Below are 10953 nucleotides of genomic sequence, written 5' to 3'. Positions count from 1 at the left end.
CTGGGTTTAGGGAGGGGAGGGACTTAGGGTTTAATGGCATACAGTCCACCTTCCTGTAGGGTTTAATGACACACAGTCCACCCTCCAGTGCAGCCATTTATCCAGGGGAACTGATTTTGGTCATCTAGAGATCAATTGTAATAGTGGGAGATCTCCCGGTGCTAGCTGGAGGTTGGCACCTCTATTTTGAATTACGCTATAAGTATAGTCAAAGCGATGGTATTCCCAGTAGTAACATATGGCTGTGAGAGCTGGACCATAAGGAAGGCCGAGCGCAGAAGAATAGATGCTTTCGAGTTGTGGTGCTGGAGAGTCTTGAGAGTCCCTTGGACTGCAAGAAGATCAAATCAGTCAGTCCTAAGGAAAATTAACCCTGACTGTTCCCTGGAAGGTCAGATGTTGAAGCTAAAGCTGAGGCTCAAATATTTAAGCCACCAGATGAGAAGGGAGCACTCACATCAGCATTTCCCTGATGCTGGGAAAGACGGAAGGAAAAAGTAGAAGGGGATGGCAAAAGATGAGAGGGCTGGACAGCATTACTGATGTAATTAACATGAAACTGAGCAGACTTTGGAGGATGGTGGAAGACAGGAGGAGGGCCTGGCGTGACTTGGTCCATGTGGTCGACTGTGTGACTGAACAACAACAGAAATCAGACCAGTAGCACCATCAAACAATCTTTTCCCTTTTGCGAGTATCCACCTATGGTGCAAGTATCCCATTTAAGGTGTGCTGCTCTGTTGTCCTGTTCATCTTCCATGTGACTGATTCGTTCATTTCCAAAACATTAACCTAAGAAATGATTACTGTATTCTGTATGCTTAATGTAGGATCTCCTCTAAACCCCAGCCTGGATTTTATTCCAGTGGGCTGTATCGTACTGCTCTGCTCAGCTAATGGTCGCACATTCCTCTGGCTTTGTTTTGTTCCAGCATTTTCAGAGTATTGCATTAAACGGTAGCCTTTGGCTTTAAAGCACAACTTGTGTGATTTACCGCTGGATGTTCCATCTACCACTGTAGGGTTTGTTCATGACCTGCAATAATTTAGTGTTAAATTATTGCCAGAAGTTATAACAGGAGTTTACTGCTGATTTCCCTGAGTTGAAGGCGGGGGGGGGGGGGGGGGGAGACAATGTAGAGACTTCGAGGGCAGATGGCTGCTACTTTTATCCTCCTGGGAAGAAGCAGTTGGACAGCAAAGCGGCATTCTCCCCATCCGCTTCCTCTATGCAGGAGAATATGGGAGAGCTTCTAGTTTGCAAATATGGATCAAAGCAAAGGTGAACAATAATGGCTTAATCCCTGCCAAAATGAAAGCGTGAGCCATACATATGAACATATGAAGCTGCCTTATACTGAATCAGACCCTTGGTCCGTCAAAGTCAGTATTGTCTACTCAGACTGGCAGCGGCTCTCCAGGGTCTCAAGCTGAGGTTTTTCACGCCTACTTGCCTGGACCCTTTTTTAGTGGGAGATGCCAGGGATTGAACCTGGGCCCTTCTGCTTACCAAGCAGATGCTCTACCACTGAGCCACCATCCTTCCCCTTTAGTGGCTCTCCAGGGTCTCAAGCTGAGGTTTTTCACACCTACTTGCCTGGAGCCTTTTTAGTTGGAGATGCAGGGGACAGAACCTGGGACCTTCTGCTTACCAAGCAGATGCACTAACCACGGAGACACCATCCCTCCCCAGAAACAAAGTGGTCTATTGCTGAAGACAATTTTGGAGTAAGCTGTTCTGTAGGTGCAAGTGTGTTCTGATAACCACGAAAGCACCTTGGACTTTGCTACTAACTTAATCACTTGAGCAAAAATCTCTAGCAAAGAAGCCTGAGCAACAGACATGTAGTTTCTGTTGTAGCATCCATAAAACTTTGTATCTCTTTGCAGATTTTACTCTAATTTTGTATTCATATTTCTGCAACTTTTTCCGTGTTGTAGTTCAGTGGAGAAAGAGAAACATTCCCTGTAGCATCTACAGGGCTAATAGTGCTAGGGTTTGGGGAGAATTGCTACCGAATATAACCTGTGCCTTCCAATCATGTTTCCAGAGCATACCACCAACCAGTCAGTACTTAATAAATTAATAAAGACAGGCAGCCAGAGCAGAAGCAGAACTGACCTCCTCCACAGCATGGGCACCCCAGATGTTTCTGATCACTAAGTGTGCGTCTCTATGAGAACACATGTGTGCAATATATAAAATTAAAACAATGGGAACCAAAAATGGGGGGGGGGGGGAGGAGAAGCGTTCTTCCAGCTCGCTCAAGGGAAAATAACTGGTGTTTTTTCCTTTTCAAAATGAACCATTGAATATGAATGTTACCCTCACTGGACTAAATTAATCAGTGGTAAAATGTATAGGCAGGTACTGGAGAAAGCTTAGAGTTTGGGCCCTTTTGGGACTATCAGCAATTAAACCTGCTGTGTGTGGAATAATCTCAGGATATTCATGAAGCAAGGTTTCTGACATTGCCTGAGTCCATTCATGGGGAAGGTGGGAAATATATGGACTAAATAAATACATAAATGCTGGGAGATTTGGGGTCACCTGAGAAGGTCAGAGTTTGGGGAGGATGTGATGTCTCTTCTGGGTGATTCTCAAGACTGTCTTCTCTAGTCCGAATGGTCTTTACCATTCTAGTCCAAATGGTCTTTACTATAGAGACTATGGGAAATCCCTAAAGCATCACTATGTGGAAGTCATTTCTACACACCCCTCCCCACACAAGTCCTCAGAGATGGGAAACAGGTGTTGTGGTTGGGTAAATGGGATACCTGCCAAGAAACTATACTGCCTGCTGACAACATATCAGCACCTTGAAGAAGATAGTCTTCCTTTAGTGCCACTTGGATTCCTCTCTAGGCTGATGAATGGTGTAAGAGTTTTACGTGCAGTTAGATTCGTGTCTAATCCTTGATATTCTACTTCCCATGGCCGGGCACCAGGAAAGTGAAAGATGTTTTGACCATGTCAACATTTCAGCTCAGGGGATTACTTTTCACATCTGTATTGATGGCCTTGTTGAAGGTATGGCACAGAGGGCAAGACGTGAGCCACATGACCAGGTTGCTTGGATGTTTTGGACATTAGAAAAAGAAAAAGACTGCAGATTTATACCCCACCCTTGTCTCTGAATCAGAGACTCAGAGCGGCTTACAGTCTCCTATATCTTCTTGCCCTACAGCGGACACCCTGTGAGGTGGGTTGGACTGAGAGGGCTTTCACAGCAGCTGCCCTTTCAAGGACAGCTCTGCGAGAGTTATGGTTAACCCAAGGCCATTCCGGCAGCTGCAAATGGAGGAATGGGGAATCAAACCTGGTTCTCCGATATAAGAGTCCGCACACTTAACCACTACACCAAACTGGCTCTCTTACCAGCACAACATGAAAGTAGATCTCAGGGCTAGCTGTGATATTGTGATATTAGCATGTGATATTGACCCTTGATTTTGCTTCAGATTTGTTCGCTCACTGGAGTCTGTTGAAAAAGACTCAGGAATTTCTGCAAACTCAAGGGTTCTTGTTTAGCTCTCCTTTGACTACCTGGTCCATCATTACCATCTTTGGTGGGTAGAGTTTACAGTGCCATAGTACCACACAGATATTGAGATCACGGCTAGCATCCGTTGGGCCTCCAGAGACTCTTTGTGAGCCAGTGTTTATGTCAGGGGTCCTCAAACTACGGCCCGCGGGCCAGATGCAGCCCGCTGAGGATGTTTATGCGGCCCGCCGGGTTATGGCAAGATCAGACCGGAAGTGACGTTCGACCTAAACTCGCGTTAGCAACGCACACTTCCGGCACTGGGCTGAGGCGGTGGAGACAGAGTGTGAGGTGATACTGAGGTGAGGTGAATTCCCAGGCCGGGGGGTGTGGTGTGGGGAAAGGAGAGAGATGCAGAAGACGGAGAACTGATGGCCCGCGGCCTTGTACAGTAACGGCAGTCCGGCCCTCCAACAGTCTGAGGGACAGTGAATTGGCCCCCTATTTAAAAAGTTTGAGGACCCCTGGTTTATGTAATCCTCATGCAATCAAGAACTCTTCTTGTACATATGCAGACTTTGTATGCAGAGCACCAACCTGTTTGTGAAAGTCAGGGTAGGACCTGCTGCTATGAGCCTACTGCTCCTCCGTTTGCTGATGTTATTTGGGATATGAAGATATGAAAAGGATGTTCCAAGGTAATCAAGAAGGATTTGAAAAGCTGAAACCATTTTGGAGTTCTTTGTTAATGTAGAGACAGATTGTTCTCTCCAGATTAGATCCCTAGTACAATGTCTCTGAACTAAAACTCTCTGGGTACTGACCTGTACAGGGGTGGAATTCTAACTGGAGCTCCTTTGCATATTAGGCCACACACCCCTGATGTAGCCGCTCCTCCAAAAGCTTACCAGGCTCTTTTTTGTAAGCTCTTGGAGGATTGGCTACATCATGGAGGTGTGGCTTAATATGCAAAGGAGCTTGTGCTAGAATTCCACCCCTGGATCTGTATAAAGCCCTTAAGGGCTTTTGGTCCTATGTCCCCCTGTTTCCTATTGAGAACTGCAGTCATCGCACACTTGTGATGGATGGCTTCTTTTGCTATAGGTGAAGCGCTCCACTGTAAAGCCTGAGGCAACACTTTGTTGGGATTTTATGTGGGATACATGAAGCCAGAGGGTGCCTCCAGGATATTTCCATAACCAAGGAAAAAAATTATGATGTATGGTCCCCCCCCCCCAAGTACTCCCAAGCTATACTTTAAATTCCTTAATTCTGAGATGAAATCAAAACTTTCAAAAGTAAGGATGCTGGATGCAGCGCACACTAGCTAAGTGACCAGTCCTGTTCATCTGCACTAGATACTTGGTTGTAATCCTAAAAGATCAGAGGAGAGTCCTTACTGAGCAAAGATAGAAACAATCAGCTTATATAGAGTATTTTTACTTCATAGGAATGTGGTTTTGCTTGCTGGAAATCTATCCTTTGCATGGAGTCAGGCATAATCCTATGCCTACTTTGTCCTTGGAGTAAAAATATGCTTAATAGCAATTTTAGGGGGGAGGAGGAAAAAAAAAAAGAATCTATTTAAAGCCAGTTGAGCAGAATATCTACTTATAGATGGAAAGTATAAGTGAATAATGTTAATGGAGCTCTGTTTTTATAAAATGCATGGGACAACTAATAGAATCTAGCTACTATCACAGTGGACGATTGAATTACATTTAAGAGACCTCCTAATTGATGTCTTTAAAATAATTTTTAGGGCTGTCTGATTGAGGGGGATTGTAAAGCCCACAGTTCCTTCCTCCAGTTATTTTTAGATCAATCTCCTCTCACTGTCTGCATTCCACCCAGGGCACTCTTTGCGTTAAAGTCTTGCTGGTAAAGCCAACATTGTTCAAAATGCATAGCGCCCCAAAGGGACAAGAATTCAATGAACAAGCATAGATGGTTTTAAAAGAGGGTGAGATAAATTCATAGAGCAGGGGTGTCAAACATGCTGCCTGCAGGCTTGAATCAGGCCCCTGGAGGGCTCCTATCAGGCCCCCGAACAACTGGCTGTCATTTGCTTCCTTCTCCCTCCCTCTTGCTTCCTTCTGCATCACAGTTTGCTTTGCTAGGCTTGCTCAATTGCACAGGAGCTATAGAGCAAAGCCTCTATTTTCTTCATTGGCTGAGGCTCCCTTGGGGAGGAAGGGGAGAGGAATAGCTTGCTTTGCCAGGCTTTCTCAATCACACAGCAGAGTTACTGATCCAAGTCTCTCTTCCTTTGATTGACTGAGGCTCCTCCCCCTCTTGGTCCTCTGGGGAAGGAAGGAAAGAGCCAGAGTTTCCTTTGCTGAGTTACGGGGATCACATGGGAGATATACAAAAAAATCATCTTTAAGATCAATGAGTACTAACGTTTTAAGCATGTTTTATTGTTTATATCTCTGCTATCTGGCGTTACATTTTATGACACACGTGGCCTGGCCTGACAAGGTCTAATTTATGTCAGATCCGGCACTTATAACAAATGACTTCAACACTCTTGTCATAAAGGATTGGTCAATCAGTGGCTACTAGCCCATGATGACTAAAATGAACCTCCCCAGAGATGGAAAATCTCTGAATTTCTGTGCTAGGAGGCAGCATCAGGAAGAAACCTCTATGTCCTGTTGCTGGCCCTCAGAGGCAACTCGTAGGGTTTCCAGACCCCCTGCTAGAGGCAGGTATCCCCTGATCAGCTGACTGGCAGAGGGAACGTCTGTCAAGGAGCAGAGGGAGGTTCTGTCAAGGAGCAGCGACATGCCTACATCACTGCCTGCGTAACCCGGAAGTAATGTTATGTCTTCCAGGATGTTGGGGTGATGCTCTGATATTTGAGCAAAAACTCTATGGTAAATGTTTGCTCAAATACCAGAGCATCACCCCAATTTCCCCAGAAGTGATAGTGTTACTTCTGGGTTACATAGGCAATGACGTAAGTACCTTCCACCATTCTCCCCCTTCAGTGTACAAGTTCCATTTCCCCCTTGTTTTAAAATTTATATTTTTTTACAAGAGGGAGTCTAGCAATGTGAGACTATTGCTAATCTTGGATCGCTGAATTTTAAAAAAATGACAGAGGGAAAGTTTAAAAGGAGCTCTCTCTCCCCAACCCCCTTTGCCTTCCTTTCTTTCTGTTCCCTTTCATTCCAGGAAAGAACACTAAAATGCGCATGCGCAAAACTTGAACCAGGAGGATTTAAATAGAAGATGCTTGCTGGATGCTACTGCGCAAGTGGAGGTTTATAGTTAGTTGTCTGCACAGGTTTCAGGGAACATCTGAATTCAAAGCAGGGGGGGGGTCTCACCATGTCTGGGCAGTCCGTAAGCCAAAGAGTAAAAGAGTCTAATAGCACCTTTAAAACTAACACATTTTGCTGCAGCCGTAAGCGTTCAAGAAACACCACTCTGTTCATCAGATATTTCTCGAAAGCTTATGCTACAATAAAATGTGTTAGTCTTAAAGGTGCTACTGGACTCTTCATCATTTTGCAGCAACAGAGTAACGTGGCTAACACCTCTGGATCTATAATCCAGACAGGTAGTTCCAATTGCATAGGGTTGCCAGCTCCAGGTTTGAAAATGCTTGGAGATTTTGGTGAAAAACCAGGGGAGAGTGGGATTCGGGGAGAGAGGTCAGCAGAGTATAATGCCATAGTGACCACCCTCCAAAGCAGCCATTCGCTCCTGGAGAAGTGATCTATGTCGACTGGAGATCAGTTGTAATTCCTGAAGGTTTCCACTCCTCCCCCATCTGGAGGTTGGCTAGGTTACCAAATTGGAGACACTGTGAGCCAATGGTACATATGGTTGCCAAGAATAGATCTGTGGACTTTGGGGGTGGAGCCAGGAAACACTGGGGGTGGAACCAGGAGTCTTTCATGTTCCCTAAAATAAATAAATAAAAATACAGTAGTGCAGTTCCCTTGAATACAGTCATTTCCTCATCCGCCAGCAGCTGCACGTCCCCCCTCCCCCAAAGCAGTCAAAATACAAAGCAGTCAAAATAAACAGTTTGCAATCCCAGACTTTTGTGATCTTACTGGGGCAATTTACTCACAGAGTTGTTGAATGTAGCCATCTGCTGTATATTCAGTCTGGCTCCTACAGATTTAAAGGCACGCACCCTTTCTAAAAAGCAAGCAGTTTCCAAGCTTTCTTCTAGGCTTCTGAGGTGGAAAGTCACACAGTGGCTGTTGGGACGGGGCTTCCCCCCACGGGCCAGCTGACTGGGGGTGGGAAGGAGCCTGCAAAACAGGGGGATCCCCCATTGGGACCTGGGGATTGGGAAGCCTAACGGTACAGCATCTGCTTTGCGTCCAGGAGGTCCTGGTTCAATTGTCATTTCCACCTAAAAGAAACTGGAAGCAGGTGATGTGAAAGACCTTTACATTCTTGCAAGGCTGAACATTCCTCCCTGTTCATTGCTGAAATGGCTCTGTACTATGGAGTTATTCAGTGTGCAGCTACTCTGATCCCTTTACATGGAGATAGTATCTAATACTATTAACTGCATTGGATTGAGCAAGTGCAATTCTCAAGGGAAAGGTATGGGTTTTTAATTTTCTGAAAAAGTCACTTAGACTGCACATAAATCTTGGCTAGTGGTTAAGAGAACAGAAGACGCTGTGTGGAATGAATCCTCCGCTTCATCAGTTCAGGCCTTCACTCCTCTCCCAGTACCCTCTGGCTACATGTTAACATCCTGTTTGATTATGTTTTCTTTGAAATATGGGTGGTTCGTAGATCTTGGGTGAGTTCGCTCTGAGTTGCAAAGCGTGCAGAAGTTTTGACCCAAAATCCCTTTTGTGGGCACAGCCAGCCAGAGGAAGCAGAGGCCAGAGGTTACAGACCTGACAATGTCAGAGGCTTTCCTTCAAGAATAGCATGCGAAGAGGCCTTTTGGGCTATTAAAGGCTTTGAAGTTAGTGGTAATTGGCTCCGATTGACAACCGAAGGGTCAGGATTGCTCCGCCATGGTGATACGTCTACGGCATGCATAGATCGGCTGAGTGGTCAGATGTTGCAATGATTTTGTTTCTCTCTTGAAAAAGACATTTTCTTTCACTTTGCCTGGCACAATCTTGTAAGGCGACTTTTGTTTCCTGCGCTACGTATTATATTCGGTTTTTGTAGTTCTAAGTGAAAAATGTATTATGTAAAAAAACAACAACCAACTATTAACATGTTGGACAACCAACATTCCTTGGAAGTTGCCAAGAATAGTTGTTCGGTAAAAAATTGTGTCATCTTGTAGGATTAAAGACCACATCACAGCGACAATAGTTTGTTGCTTCTGGGATGTTGCGGGGAGGGAGGATCATTGCCTTCCTCTAGCGGGTGAAGACTTATCTGTTTTGCTTGGCGTTCCTTCACAGACCTTCATTTCTGATTATGTGTTTTAACTGTTGGAGCTTCTTTTTTAAATGCGGTTTTTAATTGGTTTTATAATATGTGTTTTTAAAACCTTGTTTAATGGTTTTGATTGTTGGTTGCCTTGAGGGCAGGTACTTGGGTAGAAAGGTAGCATAAAATGTTTTAAATAAATGAGATAAATTAAAAAAGACAAATTTGATTTTCCTCAAGTTCTAGCTTGGAATTAAAAAAATGAGGGTGTTTTTTTTTTTTTTGCAGTAAAGCCACAGCCAACTTGCAGTGACCCCTTTTTGGGTTTTCAAGGCAAGAGATGTTGAAATGCAACCCTTGACTTCTCTCTTCAAATACCTGACCCTGCTTAGCTTCTAAAATGTGATGAAACCAATCTAGCCTGGGCTATGCAAGTCTATGACCGATTTCCCACTAGCCTTACACCGCTCTCACACTCCTCTTCTCTGCGGAGCTTCCATCAGATTTCTCACTATCTGCCCCGGGGCTGCAACTCTCTCCACCTTTTCACGCAGCAAACAAGATCCTCTAAAACCAGTTTCTGTTTGCCGCGCAAAAAAGGCAAAGCTAGTTGCAGCCTCAGGGCAGATAGTGTGAAATCCGACAGAAGCTCAGCAGAGAAGAGGAGCATGAGAGCGGCATAAGGCTAGTGGGAAATTGGTCAATGTGTTCTAAGCTAGGACCATTTTGGGTCCCCCTCTTTTTCTTTTCTTGAGGAACATAACTGAAAAATGTGTGCAATACAATTTTCTGCAAACAGTCTCCAGGTCAGAGAAGAGAGAGAAGAGATTGGATTTATAACCCACCCTTCACTCGGAGTCTCAGAGTGGCTTAGAATGCCCTTTCCCTTCCCCTCTCCACAACGGACACCCTGTTGGGTAGGTGGGACTGAGAGAGCTCTGACAGAGACTGCTCTTCAGAGGAACAGCTCTGACACAACTTGTGAATGACAGAAGATCACATCAGCAGCTGCATTTGAAAGAGTAGGGAATCAAACCTAGTTCTCCCAGATTAGTCCATGCTCTTTTTAACCAATACAACAAACTGGCCTTGTCTTCTTATTTTTGCCATTGTGTGGACAAATTCAGTCCAACTGAAGAACAGAGATGGTTGCCAATGATTGGACTGAGTTTTCCAACATATAATATCTAGATATCTAATAAGGTATCTACCAAATGAACCATATGGGAGACCTTCTGCTAATCCTAGAAGGTCTGTGCATAAGTATAAGAAGCTCCAATTATGACCCTTAATGTCATTTTAATGCTATTTTAAAAATGTAATTATAACTCTCAATTGCATTTGAGATCTGAAGGGAACAATAGCTGTACAGAAAAGGAGCATTGCAAAAAGAGGGGGGGGGGGGAGTTCCACTCAAACTTTATTAGTGATTAAGTAAAAAGGAATGCCAGCTAGATTTTTGCAAATGATTTGCAGCCAAGATGGGAGACTGCTTGCTTTTCTGGGGTACAGATTTTGGAGCATTTAACATCTCCTTTCTATGGATGATTACCTGATGATAATTCAAAATGTGCCTGTGTGTTTTGTTAACTGATCTGGACTTATGGATTTCCCATGAAAACCCCACCACCACCACTGCCCTCCCCTAGCTGCATTGTTTTGGATAACCCACGGCAACTCTCTTTTAATACCTGGAATAAGAAATCAAATGTATCAAACTGCCAAATTAATTTTTGTTTCCCTTGAGAGTTGTGCGTTAACATGGTCTTGTTCTGCTAGGATCACCCAGAGAAGTAATTTTTCACTACGGCCAGCTTTGGGAGTAGGGGCAGCCACGTGCATGCATGGCTGTTTGCAGTATTTGACCAAATGTGTGCCTAATAAATCAAAGCACTGTGATCTGTCAATCAGTTAAGTCTGCAGCAATGCCTTACAGGTTTACAGGGCTGCAGAGAGTTTGTAATGGTTTTGCTCACTCGTTGGCTGCACTCAAGTGTAGCTGTGGTTAAGAAAAAGCTTGCACCGACTTGGCTTGCTGACAGTGTTCCCTTATAAGCTGAGTTAGCGTGAGCTAGCTCACAGATTTTTAGCCTCC

The sequence above is a fragment of the Heteronotia binoei genome, chromosome 14 (assembly GCF_032191835.1).
Source record: "Heteronotia binoei isolate CCM8104 ecotype False Entrance Well chromosome 14, APGP_CSIRO_Hbin_v1, whole genome shotgun sequence".
NCBI classification, from domain to species: domain Eukaryota; kingdom Metazoa; phylum Chordata; class Lepidosauria; order Squamata; family Gekkonidae; genus Heteronotia; species Heteronotia binoei.
Note: the sequence above shows the minus strand (reverse complement) of the source record.